The sequence below is a fragment of the Mytilus edulis genome, chromosome 2 (genome assembly GCF_963676685.1).
Source record: "Mytilus edulis chromosome 2, xbMytEdul2.2, whole genome shotgun sequence".
Taxonomy (NCBI): Eukaryota; Metazoa; Mollusca; class Bivalvia; order Mytilida; family Mytilidae; genus Mytilus; species Mytilus edulis.
Window position 1 is genome coordinate 35,340,882 of NC_092345.1, and position 23,263 is coordinate 35,364,144.

The following is a 23,263-nucleotide window of genomic DNA, read 5'->3' on the forward strand; positions in this document are numbered from 1 at the left end:
TGGGTATACATTTACAATTAATTCTCCATAGGCCGTAATGGTAACGTTTTCCTCCGTTGCTCAGTCCATATCGTTTACTTGAACATGTATGATGGCTCATATCGAAGCTGATACATTTATACATGTCTGGTTAAATTTTCGGGGTGGCAAGTGAGATTACTTTTTTCGCAAATTGATGGACCCCGGAAGATGGTGAAAAATGTCAGTCTCCTCATGAAATAATCCCAAAATTCTGATCATAAAATTCAATGAAAAAATTGTCCTTTCTAATAATTTATTTCAGGTCAAATCTACATCTTTCTTTTCTCATCACACCAGCTCAATAAAACAGTTCTTATTGTTCATTTATGTCCATTTTTAAAATCACAGCATCCACAATTGTATGGCGGACTAATATTTTTTTTAATTACGTCATCTGAGTTCCTCATCTCAAGGTCTATTAGGGATCCTGACCCATATTGAAATTCATACTTCTGATTTTTCCAAATATTTTTATGTGATCTTCATCGGTATAACATTCTGAATAAATCTGTGTATTTTTGTCCATTTCTGAAAAAAAATAAAGTTGTTTTAGCACTATAAGGCAATGACACTTTCGTCGCTATATTCATTTATTTTGAATACAATGTGTTTATATAATTAATTTCTTCCAGAATACCTTCACTAGTCAAAACAAGGACAAAACTTCTGATTATAACCTTTAATTACAATACACAGACCCTGTTAAAGCATTCTATAAAATTTTCTTGTGCCTTAAAGTGCATTTTGACAGAGAAATTATGCAAAAATGAAGATTTTATAAAAAAAACCAACACCAAAATAATTATTCTTACTAGTGGAAATCTGGTATTTAAAACTGTGGAAAGCACTCTTAACTACTTGGAAAGTCATCTTTATCATATAATTAGAGTGCAATATAGTGCAAATTTTCAAAACTTGTCCTTTCACATAATTCTATTTGAGAAAAAATGTTTTTAACATGTATTTCAGTGAAAACCTTTTATTAGTGAGAAATCCACATGAGGTTTTAAAGGAAACATTGTGACATCACATGTATTATGGCGTCATTAAATAACGACAGATCAAAATAGAGCTAAATATAGTTTGCAGTGTTACGTGAGAAACAGTTGCCGCAAGATTTAACTCGAAATATTGAGTCGAAACGATCTGTAACTAAGCCTTTTCATTTAATACCAAGACCATAGCAACAGTTTTCATATTTGCATATTTTTAACATACCGACTGTAATTTCAATTGCATAAATACCATAAATAAACAATTTAGAGCTTGCCTAATAAAGCAAAATGCTTACCAGTTATTCAGGACTTTTTAAAACCTCTAGTTTGCCATCTCAGGTTAAAAAGTAATGATATGTCTGGAACTGAAATAAGACAAAAAAATTACTCAGGCTGTGTTATCATTTGATTTAAATACATAAGTACTATTGAGAGAGAAAAATCTAATTCTTGAAAGTTTAATCACAAAGAAAGACAAATGCTTCTCCCTTGTGGCTTAGTCACCTTCATTTAAACCTTTTATTTTAGAAGCAATGGGTAGTAGCTAACTAGCTTAATAGTTGAATAGGTGCAGAAATATTGTTTTCAAAAAGGTTTGACCCTCCCCCTTTTTCACTGAGAAATGACAATATCTATTGTTTTGCTCAAGCGCATTAAAAATATTAGTTCATGATTTTCTTAAAACATGTACATGTTTTTTCTGTTTTTTTGCATATGATATCTACTGACCAGGGGTCAAATCATTGGATAAAAGCACATGCGATGATGTATCTCACTTTACTCGTATGAAGTGTGTTATCTCCCTTGATTATCAGGTATTCCTGTAGACCGAAGTGATAATTACATAACAAAGACTATATTGTGTCATGTTTACTTACAATTTAAATGTATTTATTAACTATCGATAGCACATGGCATTGTTGTTATGTTGGGAACATGTGTTTATGTTTACAATAATATTTAAATTATTTTAGCATAACAATAAGTCACCTTAACAAAGTTAAGAGTTTAAAGTTCTTCGTATGATAGCACGGACTGGTCAGTCGCGGTAAAAGTTAACATTGAAAATACATTTTCATAGCTTGACCATTCGAAGCTCAGTCTTAGTGCAGTGAAGTTTCCCCCACCCCCCTCCCCCTGTTTACATGTTTTTGTATAAGCTTATAATATTGTAAATGCATTATGCTTTTCTGCAGATGTTAAAAGAACATTATGGAATTATGTTTTTGTGATATGAAAGATTCTATTTCATTATTTCTCATTGTAGATATGTTTGTAAGACATGTATGCTGCAGCGGTCTTAGTGTGCTGGCAAAGTCATTTGAGGACAGTTGAATTATATGATAATAAAACTTTGCTGCACTCGTCTAGGCGAGCTGTTTCCCATAGATATGTGTTTGAGTTTTTGTTCATAAATACTTTATTTGCGTTTGAGGGCACGAATAAGAAAATAATAATATTTAAAAGTTGTTTCTTGCCTTTTTCAATATAGTAAACAAATTCCTTTCGGATCTCTCGGAAGTAAACAAAGTGATGATTGTGCCTAAAAAAAGTGTTCAGCCCCGTGCCAGTAATGCATTTTAAAAGCAAAGTTTCATTGAGTTTTTGCTGATCTTTATCAATAATATTTATCTTAAACCATTTATAATAACTAGGTACAAATAAAAATCTACTAACCATCATTTTCGGTGGTGTACAAGGTGAAATCATCCATAAATCAGCCTGAAAACTTCTGGAATTAAGCTTCTAATTTGGGTATACATTTACAATTAATTCTCCATAGGCCGTAATGGTAACGTTTTCCTCCGTTGCTCAGTCCATATCGTTTACTTGAACATGTATGATGGCTCATATCGAAGCTGATACATTTATACATGTCTGGTTAAATTTTCGGGGTGGCAAGTGAGATTACTTTTTTCGCAAATTGATGGACCCCGGAAGATGGTGAAAAATGTCAGTCTCCTCATGAAATAATCCCAAAATTCTGATCATAAAATTCAATGAAAAAATTGTCCTTTCTAATAATTTATTTCAGGTCAAATCTACATCTTTCTTTTCTCATCACACCAGCTCAATAAAACAGTTCTTATTGTTCATTTATGTCCATTTTTAAAATCACAGCATCCACAATTGTATGGCGGACTAATATTTTTTTTAATTACGTCATCTGAGTTCCTCATCTCAAGGTCTATTAGGGATCCTGACCCATATTGAAATTCATACTTCTGATTTTTCCAAATATTTTTATGTGATCTTCATCGGTATAACATTCTGAATAAATCTGTGTATTTTTGTCCATTTCTGAAAAAAAATAAAGTTGTTTTAGCACTATAAGGCAATGACACTTTCGTCGCTATATTCATTTATTTTGAATACAATGTGTTTATATAATTAATTTCTTCCAGAATACCTTCACTAGTCAAAACAAGGACAAAACTTCTGATTATAACCTTTAATTACAATACACAGACCCTGTTAAAGCATTCTATAAAATTTTCTTGTGCCTTAAAGTGCATTTTGACAGAGAAATTATGCAAAAATGAAGATTTTATAAAAAAAACCAACACCAAAATAATTATTCTTACTAGTGGAAATCTGGTATTTAAAACTGTGGAAAGCACTCTTAACTACTTGGAAAGTCATCTTTATCATATAATTAGAGTGCAATATAGTGCAAATTTTCAAAACTTGTCCTTTCACATAATTCTATTTGAGAAAAAATGTTTTTAACATGTATTTCAGTGAAAACCTTTTATTAGTGAGAAATCCACATGAGGTTTTAAAGGAAACATTGTGACATCACATGTATTATGGCGTCATTAAATAACGACAGATCAAAATAGAGCTAAATATAGTTTGCAGTGTTACGTGAGAAACAGTTGCCGCAAGATTTAACTCGAAATATTGAGTCGAAACGATCTGTAACTAAGCCTTTTCATTTAATACCAAAACCATAGCAACAGTTTTCATATTTGCATATTTTTAACATACCGACTGTAATTTCAATTGCATAAATACCATAAATAAACAATTTAGAGCTTGCCTAATAAAGCAAAATGCTTACCAGTTATTCAGGACTTTTTAAAACCTCTAGTTTGCCATCTCAGGTTAAAAAGTAATGATATGTCTGGAACTGAAATAAGACAAAAAAATTACTCAGGCTGTGTTATCATTTGATTTAAATACATAAGTACTATTGAGAGAGAAAAATCTAATTCTTGAAAGTTTAATCACAAAGAAAGACAAATGCTTCTCCCTTGTGGCTTAGTCACCTTCATTTAAACCTTTTATTTTAGAAGCAATGGGTAGTAGCTAACTAGCTTAATAGTTGAATAGGTGCAGAAATATTGTTTTCAAAAAGGTTTGACCCTCCCCCTTTTTCACTGAGAAATGACAATATCTATTGTTTTGCTCAAGCGCATTAAAAATATTAGTTCATGATTTTCTTAAAACATGTACATGTTTTTTCTGTTTTTTTGCATATGATATCTACTGACCAGGGGTCAAATCATTGGATAAAAGCACATGCGATGATGTATCTCACTTTACTCGTATGAAGTGTGTTATCTCCCTTGATTATCAGGTATTCCTGTAGACCGAAGTGATAATTACATAACAAAGACTATATTGTGTCATGTTTACTTACAATTTAAATGTATTTATTAACTATCGATAGCACATGGCATTGTTGTTATGTTGGGAACATGTGTTTATGTTTACAATAATATTTAAATTATTTTAGCATAACAATAAGTCACCTTAACAAAGTTAAGAGTTTAAAGTTCTTCGTATGATAGCACGGACTGGTCAGTCGCGGTAAAAGTTAACATTGAAAATACATTTTCATAGCTTGACCATTCGAAGCTCAGTCTTAGTGCAGTGAAGTTTCCCCCACCCCCCTCCCCCTGTTTACATGTTTTTGTATAAGCTTATAATATTGTAAATGCATTATGCTTTTCTGCAGATGTTAAAAGAACATTATGGAATTATGTTTTTGTGATATGAAAGATTCTATTTCATTATTTCTCATTGTAGATATGTTTGTAAGACATGTATGCTGCAGCGGTCTTAGTGTGCTGGCAAAGTCATTTGAGGACAGTTGAATTATATGATAATAAAACTTTGCTGCACTCGTCTAGGCGAGCTGTTTCCCATAGATATGTGTTTGAGTTTTTGTTCATAAATACTTTATTTGCGTTTGAGGGCACGAATAAGAAAATAATAATATTTAAAAGTTGTTTCTTGCCTTTTTCAATATAGTAAACAAATTCCTTTCGGATCTCTCGGAAGTAAACAAAGTGATTATTGTGCCTAAAAAAAGTGTTCAGCCCCGTGCCAGTAATGCATTTTAAAAGCAAAGTTTCATTGAGTTTTTGCTGATCTTTATCAATAATATTTATCTTAAACCATTTATAATAACTAGGTACAAATAAAAATCTACTAACCATCATTTTCGGTGGTGTACAAGGTGAAATCATCCATAAATCAGCCTGAAAACTTCTGGAATTAAGCTTCTAATTTGGGTATACATTTACAATTAATTCTCCATAGGCCGTAATGGTAACGTTTTCCTCCGTTGCTCAGTCCATATCGTTTACTTGAACATGTATGATGGCTCATATCGAAGCTGATACATTTATACATGTCTGGTTAAATTTTCGGGGTGGCAAGTGAGATTACTTTTTTCGCAAATTGATGGACCCCGGAAGATGGTGAAAAATGTCAGTCTCCTCATGAAATAATCCCAAAATTCTGATCATAAAATTCAATGAAAAAATTGTCCTTTCTAATAATTTATTTCAGGTCAAATCTACATCTTTCTTTTCTCATCACACCAGCTCAATAAAACAGTTCTTATTGTTCATTTATGTCCATTTTTAAAATCACAGCATCCACAATTGTATGGCGGACTAATATTTTTTTTAATTACGTCATCTGAGTTCCTCATCTCAAGGTCTATTAGGGATCCTGACCCATATTGAAATTCATACTTCTGATTTTTCCAAATATTTTTATGTGATCTTCATCGGTATAACATTCTGAATAAATCTGTGTATTTTTGTCCATTTCTGAAAAAAAATAAAGTTGTTTTAGCACTATAAGGCAATGACACTTTCGTCGCTATATTCATTTATTTTGAATACAATGTGTTTATATAATTAATTTCTTCCAGAATACCTTCACTAGTCAAAACAAGGACAAAACTTCTGATTATAACCTTTAATTACAATACACAGACCCTGTTAAAGCATTCTATAAAATTTTCTTGTGCCTTAAAGTGCATTTTGACAGAGAAATTATGCAAAAATGAAGATTTTATAAAAAAAACCAACACCAAAATAATTATTCTTACTAGTGGAAATCTGGTATTTAAAACTGTGGAAAGCACTCTTAACTACTTGGAAAGTCATCTTTATCATATAATTAGAGTGCAATATAGTGCAAATTTTCAAAACTTGTCCTTTCACATAATTCTATTTGAGAAAAAATGTTTTTAACATGTATTTCAGTGAAAACCTTTTATTAGTGAGAAATCCACATGAGGTTTTAAAGGAAACATTGTGACATCACATGTATTATGGCGTCATTAAATAACGACAGATCAAAATAGAGCTAAATATAGTTTGCAGTGTTACGTGAGAAACAGTTGCCGCAAGATTTAACTCGAAATATTGAGTCGAAACGATCTGTAACTAAGCCTTTTCATTTAATACCAAAACCATAGCAACAGTTTTCATATTTGCATATTTTTAACATACCGACTGTAATTTCAATTGCATAAATACCATAAATAAACAATTTAGAGCTTGCCTAATAAAGCAAAATGCTTACCAGTTATTCAGGACTTTTTAAAACCTCTAGTTTGCCATCTCAGGTTAAAAAGTAATGATATGTCTGGAACTGAAATAAGACAAAAAAATTACTCAGGCTGTGTTATCATTTGATTTAAATACATAAGTACTATTGAGAGAGAAAAATCTAATTCTTGAAAGTTTAATCACAAAGAAAGACAAATGCTTCTCCCTTGTGGCTTAGTCACCTTCATTTAAACCTTTTATTTTAGAAGCAATGGGTAGTAGCTAACTAGCTTAATAGTTGAATAGGTGCAGAAATATTGTTTTCAAAAAGGTTTGACCCTCCCCCTTTTTCACTGAGAAATGACAATATCTATTGTTTTGCTCAAGCGCATTAAAAATATTAGTTCATGATTTTCTTAAAACATGTACATGTTTTTTCTGTTTTTTTGCATATGATATCTACTGACCAGGGGTCAAATCATTGGATAAAAGCACATGCGATGATGTATCTCACTTTACTCGTATGAAGTGTGTTATCTCCCTTGATTATCAGGTATTCCTGTAGACCGAAGTGATAATTACATAACAAAGACTATATTGTGTCATGTTTACTTACAATTTAAATGTATTTATTAACTATCGATAGCACATGGCATTGTTGTTATGTTGGGAACATGTGTTTATGTTTACAATAATATTTAAATTATTTTAGCATAACAATAAGTCACCTTAACAAAGTTAAGAGTTTAAAGTTCTTCGTATGATAGCACGGACTGGTCAGTCGCGGTAAAAGTTAACATTGAAAATACATTTTCATAGCTTGACCATTCGAAGCTCAGTCTTAGTGCAGTGAAGTTTCCCCCACCCCCCTCCCCCTGTTTACATGTTTTTGTATAAGCTTATAATATTGTAAATGCATTATGCTTTTCTGCAGATGTTAAAAGAACATTATGGAATTATGTTTTTGTGATATGAAAGATTCTATTTCATTATTTCTCATTGTAGATATGTTTGTAAGACATGTATGCTGCAGCGGTCTTAGTGTGCTGGCAAAGTCATTTGAGGACAGTTGAATTATATGATAATAAAACTTTGCTGCACTCGTCTAGGCGAGCTGTTTCCCATAGATATGTGTTTGAGTTTTTGTTCATAAATACTTTATTTGCGTTTGAGGGCACGAATAAGAAAATAATAATATTTAAAAGTTGTTTCTTGCCTTTTTCAATATAGTAAACAAATTCCTTTCGGATCTCTCGGAAGTAAACAAAGTGATGATTGTGCCTAAAAAAAGTGTTCAGCCCCGTGCCAGTAATGCATTTTAAAAGCAAAGTTTCATTGAGTTTTTGCTGATCTTTATCAATAATATTTATCTTAAACCATTTATAATAACTAGGTACAAATAAAAATCTACTAACCATCATTTTCGGTGGTGTACAAGGTGAAATCATCCATAAATCAGCCTGAAAACTTCTGGAATTAAGCTTCTAATTTGGGTATACATTTACAATTAATTCTCCATAGGCCGTAATGGTAACGTTTTCCTCCGTTGCTCAGTCCATATCGTTTACTTGAACATGTATGATGGCTCATATCGAAGCTGATACATTTATACATGTCTGGTTAAATTTTCGGGGTGGCAAGTGAGATTACTTTTTTCGCAAATTGATGGACCCCGGAAGATGGTGAAAAATGTCAGTCTCCTCATGAAATAATCCCAAAATTCTGATCATAAAATTCAATGAAAAAATTGTCCTTTCTAATAATTTATTTCAGGTCAAATCTACATCTTTCTTTTCTCATCACACCAGCTCAATAAAACAGTTCTTATTGTTCATTTATGTCCATTTTTAAAATCACAGCATCCACAATTGTATGGCGGACTAATATTTTTTTTAATTACGTCATCTGAGTTCCTCATCTCAAGGTCTATTAGGGATCCTGACCCATATTGAAATTCATACTTCTGATTTTTCCAAATATTTTTATGTGATCTTCATCGGTATAACATTCTGAATAAATCTGTGTATTTTTGTCCATTTCTGAAAAAAAATAAAGTTGTTTTAGCACTATAAGGCAATGACACTTTCGTCGCTATATTCATTTATTTTGAATACAATGTGTTTATATAATTAATTTCTTCCAGAATACCTTCACTAGTCAAAACAAGGACAAAACTTCTGATTATAACCTTTAATTACAATACACAGACCCTGTTAAAGCATTCTATAAAATTTTCTTGTGCCTTAAAGTGCATTTTGACAGAGAAATTATGCAAAAATGAAGATTTTATAAAAAAAACCAACACCAAAATAATTATTCTTACTAGTGGAAATCTGGTATTTAAAACTGTGGAAAGCACTCTTAACTACTTGGAAAGTCATCTTTATCATATAATTAGAGTGCAATATAGTGCAAATTTTCAAAACTTGTCCTTTCACATAATTCTATTTGAGAAAAAATGTTTTTAACATGTATTTCAGTGAAAACCTTTTATTAGTGAGAAATCCACATGAGGTTTTAAAGGAAACATTGTGACATCACATGTATTATGGCGTCATTAAATAACGACAGATCAAAATAGAGCTAAATATAGTTTGCAGTGTTACGTGAGAAACAGTTGCCGCAAGATTTAACTCGAAATATTGAGTCGAAACGATCTGTAACTAAGCCTTTTCATTTAATACCAAAACCATAGCAACAGTTTTCATATTTGCATATTTTTAACATACCGACTGTAATTTCAATTGCATAAATACCATAAATAAACAATTTAGAGCTTGCCTAATAAAGCAAAATGCTTACCAGTTATTCAGGACTTTTTAAAACCTCTAGTTTGCCATCTCAGGTTAAAAAGTAATGATATGTCTGGAACTGAAATAAGACAAAAAAATTACTCAGGCTGTGTTATCATTTGATTTAAATACATAAGTACTATTGAGAGAGAAAAATCTAATTCTTGAAAGTTTAATCACAAAGAAAGACAAATGCTTCTCCCTTGTGGCTTAGTCACCTTCATTTAAACCTTTTATTTTAGAAGCAATGGGTAGTAGCTAACTAGCTTAATAGTTGAATAGGTGCAGAAATATTGTTTTCAAAAAGGTTTGACCCTCCCCCTTTTTCACTGAGAAATGACAATATCTATTGTTTTGCTCAAGCGCATTAAAAATATTAGTTCATGATTTTCTTAAAACATGTACATGTTTTTTCTGTTTTTTTGCATATGATATCTACTGACCAGGGGTCAAATCATTGGATAAAAGCACATGCGATGATGTATCTCACTTTACTCGTATGAAGTGTGTTATCTCCCTTGATTATCAGGTATTCCTGTAGACCGAAGTGATAATTACATAACAAAGACTATATTGTGTCATGTTTACTTACAATTTAAATGTATTTATTAACTATCGATAGCACATGGCATTGTTGTTATGTTGGGAACATGTGTTTATGTTTACAATAATATTTAAATTATTTTAGCATAACAATAAGTCACCTTAACAAAGTTAAGAGTTTAAAGTTCTTCGTATGATAGCACGGACTGGTCAGTCGCGGTAAAAGTTAACATTGAAAATACATTTTCATAGCTTGACCATTCGAAGCTCAGTCTTAGTGCAGTGAAGTTTCCCCCACCCCCCTCCCCCTGTTTACATGTTTTTGTATAAGCTTATAATATTGTAAATGCATTATGCTTTTCTGCAGATGTTAAAAGAACATTATGGAATTATGTTTTTGTGATATGAAAGATTCTATTTCATTATTTCTCATTGTAGATATGTTTGTAAGACATGTATGCTGCAGCGGTCTTAGTGTGCTGGCAAAGTCATTTGAGGACAGTTGAATTATATGATAATAAAACTTTGCTGCACTCGTCTAGGCGAGCTGTTTCCCATAGATATGTGTTTGAGTTTTTGTTCATAAATACTTTATTTGCGTTTGAGGGCACGAATAAGAAAATAATAATATTTAAAAGTTGTTTCTTGCCTTTTTCAATATAGTAAACAAATTCCTTTCGGATCTCTCGGAAGTAAACAAAGTGATGATTGTGCCTAAAAAAAGTGTTCAGCCCCGTGCCAGTAATGCATTTTAAAAGCAAAGTTTCATTGAGTTTTTGCTGATCTTTATCAATAATATTTATCTTAAACCATTTATAATAACTAGGTACAAATAAAAATCTACTAACCATCATTTTCGGTGGTGTACAAGGTGAAATCATCCATAAATCAGCCTGAAAACTTCTGGAATTAAGCTTCTAATTTGGGTATACATTTACAATTAATTCTCCATAGGCCGTAATGGTAACGTTTTCCTCCGTTGCTCAGTCCATATCGTTTACTTGAACATGTATGATGGCTCATATCGAAGCTGATACATTTATACATGTCTGGTTAAATTTTCGGGGTGGCAAGTGAGATTACTTTTTTCGCAAATTGATGGACCCCGGAAGATGGTGAAAAATGTCAGTCTCCTCATGAAATAATCCCAAAATTCTGATCATAAAATTCAATGAAAAAATTGTCCTTTCTAATAATTTATTTCAGGTCAAATCTACATCTTTCTTTTCTCATCACACCAGCTCAATAAAACAGTTCTTATTGTTCATTTATGTCCATTTTTAAAATCACAGCATCCACAATTGTATGGCGGACTAATATTTTTTTTAATTACGTCATCTGAGTTCCTCATCTCAAGGTCTATTAGGGATCCTGACCCATATTGAAATTCATACTTCTGATTTTTCCAAATATTTTTATGTGATCTTCATCGGTATAACATTCTGAATAAATCTGTGTATTTTTGTCCATTTCTGAAAAAAAATAAAGTTGTTTTAGCACTATAAGGCAATGACACTTTCGTCGCTATATTCATTTATTTTGAATACAATGTGTTTATATAATTAATTTCTTCCAGAATACCTTCACTAGTCAAAACAAGGACAAAACTTCTGATTATAACCTTTAATTACAATACACAGACCCTGTTAAAGCATTCTATAAAATTTTCTTGTGCCTTAAAGTGCATTTTGACAGAGAAATTATGCAAAAATGAAGATTTTATAAAAAAAACCAACACCAAAATAATTATTCTTACTAGTGGAAATCTGGTATTTAAAACTGTGGAAAGCACTCTTAACTACTTGGAAAGTCATCTTTATCATATAATTAGAGTGCAATATAGTGCAAATTTTCAAAACTTGTCCTTTCACATAATTCTATTTGAGAAAAAATGTTTTTAACATGTATTTCAGTGAAAACCTTTTATTAGTGAGAAATCCACATGAGGTTTTAAAGGAAACATTGTGACATCACATGTATTATGGCGTCATTAAATAACGACAGATCAAAATAGAGCTAAATATAGTTTGCAGTGTTACGTGAGAAACAGTTGCCGCAAGATTTAACTCGAAATATTGAGTCGAAACGATCTGTAACTAAGCCTTTTCATTTAATACCAAAACCATAGCAACAGTTTTCATATTTGCATATTTTTAACATACCGACTGTAATTTCAATTGCATAAATACCATAAATAAACAATTTAGAGCTTGCCTAATAAAGCAAAATGCTTACCAGTTATTCAGGACTTTTTAAAACCTCTAGTTTGCCATCTCAGGTTAAAAAGTAATGATATGTCTGGAACTGAAATAAGACAAAAAAATTACTCAGGCTGTGTTATCATTTGATTTAAATACATAAGTACTATTGAGAGAGAAAAATCTAATTCTTGAAAGTTTAATCACAAAGAAAGACAAATGCTTCTCCCTTGTGGCTTAGTCACCTTCATTTAAACCTTTTATTTTAGAAGCAATGGGTAGTAGCTAACTAGCTTAATAGTTGAATAGGTGCAGAAATATTGTTTTCAAAAAGGTTTGACCCTCCCCCTTTTTCACTGAGAAATGACAATATCTATTGTTTTGCTCAAGCGCATTAAAAATATTAGTTCATGATTTTCTTAAAACATGTACATGTTTTTTCTGTTTTTTTGCATATGATATCTACTGACCAGGGGTCAAATCATTGGATAAAAGCACATGCGATGATGTATCTCACTTTACTCGTATGAAGTGTGTTATCTCCCTTGATTATCAGGTATTCCTGTAGACCGAAGTGATAATTACATAACAAAGACTATATTGTGTCATGTTTACTTACAATTTAAATGTATTTATTAACTATCGATAGCACATGGCATTGTTGTTATGTTGGGAACATGTGTTTATGTTTACAATAATATTTAAATTATTTTAGCATAACAATAAGTCACCTTAACAAAGTTAAGAGTTTAAAGTTCTTCGTATGATAGCACGGACTGGTCAGTCGCGGTAAAAGTTAACATTGAAAATACATTTTCATAGCTTGACCATTCGAAGCTCAGTCTTAGTGCAGTGAAGTTTCCCCCACCCCCCTCCCCCTGTTTACATGTTTTTGTATAAGCTTATAATATTGTAAATGCATTATGCTTTTCTGCAGATGTTAAAAGAACATTATGGAATTATGTTTTTGTGATATGAAAGATTCTATTTCATTATTTCTCATTGTAGATATGTTTGTAAGACATGTATGCTGCAGCGGTCTTAGTGTGCTGGCAAAGTCATTTGAGGACAGTTGAATTATATGATAATAAAACTTTGCTGCACTCGTCTAGGCGAGCTGTTTCCCATAGATATGTGTTTGAGTTTTTGTTCATAAATACTTTATTTGCGTTTGAGGGCACGAATAAGAAAATAATAATATTTAAAAGTTGTTTCTTGCCTTTTTCAATATAGTAAACAAATTCCTTTCGGATCTCTCGGAAGTAAACAAAGTGATGATTGTGCCTAAAAAAAGTGTTCAGCCCCGTGCCAGTAATGCATTTTAAAAGCAAAGTTTCATTGAGTTTTTGCTGATCTTTATCAATAATATTTATCTTAAACCATTTATAATAACTAGGTACAAATAAAAATCTACTAACCATCATTTTCGGTGGTGTACAAGGTGAAATCATCCATAAATCAGCCTGAAAACTTCTGGAATTAAGCTTCTAATTTGGGTATACATTTACAATTAATTCTCCATAGGCCGTAATGGTAACGTTTTCCTCCGTTGCTCAGTCCATATCGTTTACTTGAACATGTATGATGGCTCATATCGAAGCTGATACATTTATACATGTCTGGTTAAATTTTCGGGGTGGCAAGTGAGATTACTTTTTTCGCAAATTGATGGACCCCGGAAGATGGTGAAAAATGTCAGTCTCCTCATGAAATAATCCCAAAATTCTGATCATAAAATTCAATGAAAAAATTGTCCTTTCTAATAATTTATTTCAGGTCAAATCTACATCTTTCTTTTCTCATCACACCAGCTCAATAAAACAGTTCTTATTGTTCATTTATGTCCATTTTTAAAATCACAGCATCCACAATTGTATGGCGGACTAATATTTTTTTTAATTACGTCATCTGAGTTCCTCATCTCAAGGTCTATTAGGGATCCTGACCCATATTGAAATTCATACTTCTGATTTTTCCAAATATTTTTATGTGATCTTCATCGGTATAACATTCTGAATAAATCTGTGTATTTTTGTCCATTTCTGAAAAAAAATAAAGTTGTTTTAGCACTATAAGGCAATGACACTTTCGTCGCTATATTCATTTATTTTGAATACAATGTGTTTATATAATTAATTTCTTCCAGAATACCTTCACTAGTCAAAACAAGGACAAAACTTCTGATTATAACCTTTAATTACAATACACAGACCCTGTTAAAGCATTCTATAAAATTTTCTTGTGCCTTAAAGTGCATTTTGACAGAGAAATTATGCAAAAATGAAGATTTTATAAAAAAAACCAACACCAAAATAATTATTCTTACTAGTGGAAATCTGGTATTTAAAACTGTGGAAAGCACTCTTAACTACTTGGAAAGTCATCTTTATCATATAATTAGAGTGCAATATAGTGCAAATTTTCAAAACTTGTCCTTTCACATAATTCTATTTGAGAAAAAATGTTTTTAACATGTATTTCAGTGAAAACCTTTTATTAGTGAGAAATCCACATGAGGTTTTAAAGGAAACATTGTGACATCACATGTATTATGGCGTCATTAAATAACGACAGATCAAAATAGAGCTAAATATAGTTTGCAGTGTTACGTGAGAAACAGTTGCCGCAAGATTTAACTCGAAATATTGAGTCGAAACGATCTGTAACTAAGCCTTTTCATTTAATACCAAAACCATAGCAACAGTTTTCATATTTGCATATTTTTAACATACCGACTGTAATTTCAATTGCATAAATACCATAAATAAACAATTTAGAGCTTGCCTAATAAAGCAAAATGCTTACCAGTTATTCAGGACTTTTTAAAACCTCTAGTTTGCCATCTCAGGTTAAAAAGTAATGATATGTCTGGAACTGAAATAAGACAAAAAAATTACTCAGGCTGTGTTATCATTTGATTTAAATACATAAGTACTATTGAGAGAGAAAAATCTAATTCTTGAAAGTTTAATCACAAAGAAAGACAAATGCTTCTCCCTTGTGGCTTAGTCACCTTCATTTAAACCTTTTATTTTAGAAGCAATGGGTAGTAGCTAACTAGCTTAATAGTTGAATAGGTGCAGAAATATTGTTTTCAAAAAGGTTTGACCCTCCCCCTTTTTCACTGAGAAATGACAATATCTATTGTTTTGCTCAAGCGCATTAAAAATATTAGTTCATGATTTTCTTAAAACATGTACATGTTTTTTCTGTTTTTTTGCATATGATATCTACTGACCAGGGGTCAAATCATTGGATAAAAGCACATGCGATGATGTATCTCACTTTACTCGTATGAAGTGTGTTATCTCCCTTGATTATCAGGTATTCCTGTAGACCGAAGTGATAATTACATAACAAAGACTATATTGTGTCATGTTTACTTACAATTTAAATGTATTTATTAACTATCGATAGCACATGGCATTGTTGTTATGTTGGGAACATGTGTTTATGTTTACAATAATATTTAAATTATTTTAGCATAACAATAAGTCACCTTAACAAAGTTAAGAGTTTAAAGTTCTTCGTATGATAGCACGGACTGGTCAGTCGCGGTAAAAGTTAACATTGAAAATACATTTTCATAGCTTGACCATTCGAAGCTCAGTCTTAGTGCAGTGAAGTTTCCCCCACCCCCCTCCCCCTGTTTACATGTTTTTGTATAAGCTTATAATATTGTAAATGCATTATGCTTTTCTGCAGATGTTAAAAGAACATTATGGAATTATGTTTTTGTGATATGAAAGATTCTATTTCATTATTTCTCATTGTAGATATGTTTGTAAGACATGTATGCTGCAGCGGTCTTAGTGTGCTGGCAAAGTCATTTGAGGACAGTTGAATTATATGATAATAAAACTTTGCTGCACTCGTCTAGGCGAGCTGTTTCCCATAGATATGTGTTTGAGTTTTTGTTCATAAATACTTTATTTGCGTTTGAGGGCACGAATAAGAAAATAATAATATTTAAAAGTTGTTTCTTGCCTTTTTCAATATAGTAAACAAATTCCTTTCGGATCTCTCGGAAGTAAACAAAGTGATGATTGTGCCTAAAAAAAGTGTTCAGCCCCGTGCCAGTAATGCATTTTAAAAGCAAAGTTTCATTGAGTTTTTGCTGATCTTTATCAATAATATTTATCTTAAACCATTTATAATAACTAGGTACAAATAAAAATCTACTAACCATCATTTTCGGTGGTGTACAAGGTGAAATCATCCATAAATCAGCCTGAAAACTTCTGGAATTAAGCTTCTAATTTGGGTATACATTTACAATTAATTCTCCATAGGCCGTAATGGTAACGTTTTCCTCCGTTGCTCAGTCCATATCGTTTACTTGAACATGTATGATGGCTCATATCGAAGCTGATACATTTATACATGTCTGGTTAAATTTTCGGGGTGGCAAGTGAGATTACTTTTTTCGCAAATTGATGGACCCCGGAAGATGGTGAAAAATGTCAGTCTCCTCATGAAATAATCCCAAAATTCTGATCATAAAATTCAATGAAAAAATTGTCCTTTCTAATAATTTATTTCAGGTCAAATCTACATCTTTCTTTTCTCATCACACCAGCTCAATAAAACAGTTCTTATTGTTCATTTATGTCCATTTTTAAAATCACAGCATCCACAATTGTATGGCGGACTAATATTTTTTTTAATTACGTCATCTGAGTTCCTCATCTCAAGGTCTATTAGGGATCCTGACCCATATTGAAATTCATACTTCTGATTTTTCCAAATATTTTTATGTGATCTTCATCGGTATAACATTCTGAATAAATCTGTGTATTTTTGTCCATTTCTGAAAAAAAATAAAGTTGTTTTAGCACTATAAGGCAATGACACTTTCGTCGCTATATTCATTTATTTTGAATACAATGTGTTTATATAATTAATTTCTTCCAGAATACCTTCACTAGTCAAAACAAGGACAAAACTTCTGATTATAACCTTTAATTACAATACACAGACCCTGTTAAAGCATTCTATAAAATTTTCTTGTGCCTTAAAGTGCATTTTGACAGAGAAATTATGCAAAAATGAAGATTTTATAAAAAAAACCAACACCAAAATAATTATTCTTACTAGTGGAAATCTGGTATTTAAAACTGTGGAAAGCACTCTTAACTACTTGGAAAGTCATCTTTATCATATAATTAGAGTGCAATATAGTGCAAATTTTCAAAACTTGTCCTTTCACATAATTCTATTTGAGAAAAAATGTTTTTAACATGTATTTCAGTGAAAACCTTTTATTAGTGAGAAATCCACATGAGGTTTTAAAGGAAACATTGTGACATCACATGTATTATGGCGTCATTAAATAACGACAGATCAAAATAGAGCTAAATATAGTTTGCAGTGTTACGTGAGAAACAGTTGCCGCAAGATTTAACTCGAAATATTGAGTCGAAACGATCTGTAACTAAGCCTTTTCATTTAATACCAAAACCATAGCAACAGTTTTCATATTTGCATATTTTTAACATACCGACTGTAATTTCAATTGCATAAATACCATAAATAAACAATTTAGAGCTTGCCTAATAAAGCAAAATGCTTACCAGTTATTCAGGACTTTTTAAAACCTCTAGTTTGCCATCTCAGGTTAAAAAGTAATGATATGTCTGGAACTGAAATAAGACAAAAAAATTACTCAGGCTGTGTTATCATTTGATTTAAATACATAAGTACTATTGAGAGAGAAAAATCTAATTCTTGAAAGTTTAATCACAAAGAAAGACAAATGCTTCTCCCTTGTGGCTTAGTCACCTTCATTTAAACCTTTTATTTTAGAAGCAATGGGTAGTAGCTAACTAGCTTAATAGTTGAATAGGTGCAGAAATATTGTTTTCAAAAAGGTTTGACCCTCCCCCTTTTTCACTGAGAAATGACAATATCTATTGTTTTGCTCAAGCGCATTAAAAATATTAGTTCATGATTTTCTTAAAACATGTACATGTTTTTTCTGTTTTTTTGCATATGATATCTACTGACCAGGGGTCAAATCATTGGATAAAAGCACATGCGATGATGTATCTCACTTTACTCGTATGAAGTGTGTTATCTCCCTTGATTATCAGGTATTCCTGTAGACCGAAGTGATAATTACATAACAAAGACTATATTGTGTCATGTTTACTTACAATTTAAATGTATTTATTAACTATCGATAGCACATGGCATTGTTGTTATGTTGGGAACATGTGTTTATGTTTACAATAATATTTAAATTATTTTAGCATAACAATAAGTCACCTTAACAAAGTTAAGAGTTTAAAGTTCTTCGTATGATAGCACGGACTGGTCAGTCGCGGTAAAAGTTAACATTGAAAATACATTTTCATAGCTTGACCATTCGAAGCTCAGTCTTAGTGCAGTGAAGTTTCCCCCACCCCCCTCCCCCTGTTTACATGTTTTTGTATAAGCTTATAATATTGTAAATGCATTATGCTTTTCTGCAGATGTTAAAAGAACATTATGGAATTATGTTTTTGTGATATGAAAGATTCTATTTCATTATTTCTCATTGTAGATATGTTTGTAAGACATGTATGCTGCAGCGGTCTTAGTGTGCTGGCAAAGTCATTTGAGGACAGTTGAATTATATGATAATAAAACTTTGCTGCACTCGTCTAGGCGAGCTGTTTCCCATAGATATGTGTTTGAGTTTTTGTTCATAAATACTTTATTTGCGTTTGAGGGCACGAATAAGAAAATAATAATATTTAAAAGTTGTTTCTTGCCTTTTTCAATATAGTAAACAAATTCCTTTCGGATCTCTCGGAAGTAAACAAAGTGATGATTGTGCCTAAAAAAAGTGTTCAGCCCCGTGCCAGTAATGCATTTTAAAAGCAAAGTTTCATTGAGTTTTTGCTGATCTTTATCAATAATATTTATCTTAAACCATTTATAATAACTAGGTACAAATAAAAATCTACTAACCATCATTTTCGGTGGTGTACAAGGTGAAATCATCCATAAATCAGCCTGAAAACTTCTGGAATTAAGCTTCTAATTTGGGTATACATTTACAATTAATTCTCCATAGGCCGTAATGGTAACGTTTTCCTCCGTTGCTCAGTCCATATCGTTTACTTGAACATGTATGATGGCTCATATCGAAGCTGATACATTTATACATGTCTGGTTAAATTTTCGGGGTGGCAAGTGAGATTACTTTTTTCGCAAATTGATGGACCCCGGAAGATGGTGAAAAATGTCAGTCTCCTCATGAAATAATCCCAAAATTCTGATCATAAAATTCAATGAAAAAATTGTCCTTTCTAATAATTTATTTCAGGTCAAATCTACATCTTTCTTTTCTCATCACACCAGCTCAATAAAACAGTTCTTATTGTTCATTTATGTCCATTTTTAAAATCACAGCATCCACAATTGTATGGCGGACTAATATTTTTTTTAATTACGTCATCTGAGTTCCTCATCTCAAGGTCTATTAGGGATCCTGACCCATATTGAAATTCATACTTCTGATTTTTCCAAATATTTTTATGTGATCTTCATCGGTATAACATTCTGAATAAATCTGTGTATTTTTGTCCATTTCTGAAAAAAAATAAAGTTGTTTTAGCACTATAAGGCAATGACACTTTCGTCGCTATATTCATTTATTTTGAATACAATGTGTTTATATAATTAATTTCTTCCAGAATACCTTCACTAGTCAAAACAAGGACAAAACTTCTGATTATAACCTTTAATTACAATACACAGACCCTGTTAAAGCATTCTATAAAATTTTCTTGTGCCTTAAAGTGCATTTTGACAGAGAAATTATGCAAAAATGAAGATTTTATAAAAAAAACCAACACCAAAATAATTATTCTTACTAGTGGAAATCTGGTATTTAAAACTGTGGAAAGCACTCTTAACTACTTGGAAAGTCATCTTTATCATATAATTAGAGTGCAATATAGTGCAAATTTTCAAAACTTGTCCTTTCACATAATTCTATTTGAGAAAAAATGTTTTTAACATGTATTTCAGTGAAAACCTTTTATTAGTGAGAAATCCACATGAGGTTTTAAAGGAAACATTGTGACATCACATGTATTATGGCGTCATTAAATAACGACAGATCAAAATAGAGCTAAATATAGTTTGCAGTGTTACGTGAGAAACAGTTGCCGCAAGATTTAACTCGAAATATTGAGTCGAAACGATCTGTAACTAAGCCTTTTCATTTAATACCAAAACCATAGCAACAGTTTTCATATTTGCATATTTTTAACATACCGACTGTAATTTCAATTGCATAAATACCATAAATAAACAATTTAGAGCTTGCCTAATAAAGCAAAATGCTTACCAGTTATTCAGGACTTTTTAAAACCTCTAGTTTGCCATCTCAGGTTAAAAAGTAATGATATGTCTGGAACTGAAATAAGACAAAAAAATTACTCAGGCTGTGTTATCATTTGATTTAAATACATAAGTACTATTGAGAGAGAAAAATCTAATTCTTGAAAGTTTAATCACAAAGAAAGACAAATGCTTCTCCCTTGTGGCTTAGTCACCTTCATTTAAACCTTTTATTTTAGAAGCAATGGGTAGTAGCTAACTAGCTTAATAGTTGAATAGGTGCAGAAATATTGTTTTCAAAAAGGTTTGACCCTCCCCCTTTTTCACTGAGAAATGACAATATCTATTGTTTTGCTCAAGCGCATTAAAAATATTAGTTCATGATTTTCTTAAAACATGTACATGTTTTTTCTGTTTTTTTGCATATGATATCTACTGACCAGGGGTCAAATCATTGGATAAAAGCACATGCGATGATGTATCTCACTTTACTCGTATGAAGTGTGTTATCTCCCTTGATTATCAGGTATTCCTGTAGACCGAAGTGATAATTACATAACAAAGACTATATTGTGTCATGTTTACTTACAATTTAAATGTATTTATTAACTATCGATAGCACATGGCATTGTTGTTATGTTGGGAACATGTGTTTATGTTTACAATAATATTTAAATTATTTTAGCATAACAATAAGTCACCTTAACAAAGTTAAGAGTTTAAAGTTCTTCGTATGATAGCACGGACTGGTCAGTCGCGGTAAAAGTTAACATTGAAAATACATTTTCATAGCTTGACCATTCGAAGCTCAGTCTTAGTGCAGTGAAGTTTCCCCCACCCCCCTCCCCCTGTTTACATGTTTTTGTATAAGCTTATAATATTGTAAATGCATTATGCTTTTCTGCAGATGTTAAAAGAACATTATGGAATTATGTTTTTGTGATATGAAAGATTCTATTTCATTATTTCTCATTGTAGATATGTTTGTAAGACATGTATGCTGCAGCGGTCTTAGTGTGCTGGCAAAGTCATTTGAGGACAGTTGAATTATATGATAATAAAACTTTGCTGCACTCGTCTAGGCGAGCTGTTTCCCATAGATATGTGTTTGAGTTTTTGTTCATAAATACTTTATTTGCGTTTGAGGGCACGAATAAGAAAATAATAATATTTAAAAGTTGTTTCTTGCCTTTTTCAATATAGTAAACAAATTCCTTTCGGATCTCTCGGAAGTAAACAAAGTGATGATTGTGCCTAAAAAAAGTGTTCAGCCCCGTGCCAGTAATGCATTTTAAAAGCAAAGTTTCATTGAGTTTTTGCTGATCTTTATCAATAATATTTATCTTAAACCATTTATAATAACTAGGTACAAATAAAAATCTACTAACCATCATTTTCGGTGGTGTACAAGGTGAAATCATCCATAAATCAGCCTGAAAACTTCTGGAATTAAGCTTCTAATTTGGGTATACATTTACAATTAATTCTCCATAGGCCGTAATGGTAACGTTTTCCTCCGTTGCTCAGTCCATATCGTTTACTTGAACATGTATGATGGCTCATATCGAAGCTGATACATTTATACATGTCTGGTTAAATTTTCGGGGTGGCAAGTGAGATTACTTTTTTCGCAAATTGATGGACCCCGGAAGATGGTGAAAAATGTCAGTCTCCTCATGAAATAATCCCAAAATTCTGATCATAAAATTCAATGAAAAAATTGTCCTTTCTAATAATTTATTTCAGGTCAAATCTACATCTTTCTTTTCTCATCACACCAGCTCAATAAAACAGTTCTTATTGTTCATTTATGTCCATTTTTAAAATCACAGCATCCACAATTGTATGGCGGACTAATATTTTTTTTAATTACGTCATCTGAGTTCCTCATCTCAAGGTCTATTAGGGATCCTGACCCATATTGAAATTCATACTGGCCAAACTAAGAGATTCTCCACATCGACCATTATACCAGAGGTAGAGGTTGGTATTGCCTCTAAAATGGCCCATAGCACTTTTGCCCTAGACCCGTACGAGTTAGTCAGAAAAGGATAAGGGGGGTACCCTGGTATATCACAAATTCGAAAATGAACTATTGCCGGCTGGCCAAACGAAGAGATTCTCCACGTGGGCAATGCTACCAGAGGAAGAGGTACTTATTGCCTTTAAAATGGCCCATAGCACTTATACCCTAGACCCGTACGAGTTTGTCAGTAGAGGGTTCAAAGGGGGGATATGGTATCCCGGATACAACGAATTCGAACTGAACTATTGCCGGCTGGCCAAACTAAGAGATTCTCCACATCGACCATTATACCAGAGGTAGAGGTTGGTATTGCCTCTAAAATGGTCCATAGCACTTATGCCCTAGACCCGTACGAGTTAGTCAGAAAAGGATAAGGGGGGTACCATGGTATATCACAAATTCGAAAATGAACTATTGCCGGCTGGCCAAACGAAGAGATTCTCCACGTGGGCAATGCTACCAGAGGAAGAGGTACTTATTGCCCTTAAAATGGCCCATAGCACTTATACCCTAGACCCGTACGAGTTTGTCAGTAGAGGGTTCAAAGGGGGGATAT

The 23,263-nt window shown here is 32.0% G+C and overlaps 1 long non-coding RNA gene across 1 annotated transcript; it reads right to left on the bottom strand.

Annotated features, from left to right (window-relative positions):
• LOC139512059 (uncharacterized) lies at positions 1-22,606 on the bottom strand. The gene is made up of 17 exons (XR_011662150.1): positions 22,070-22,606; positions 20,689-20,757; positions 19,302-19,925; positions 17,921-17,989; positions 16,534-17,157; positions 15,153-15,221; positions 13,766-14,389; positions 12,385-12,453; positions 10,998-11,621; positions 9,617-9,685; positions 8,230-8,853; positions 6,849-6,917; positions 5,462-6,085; positions 4,081-4,149; positions 2,694-3,317; positions 1,313-1,381; positions 1-549 (listed from the first exon to the last, which is right to left on the bottom strand). It is a non-coding gene; the product is annotated as an uncharacterized lncRNA (long non-coding RNA).
• Positions 22,607-23,263: the final 657 nt, after the last annotated feature.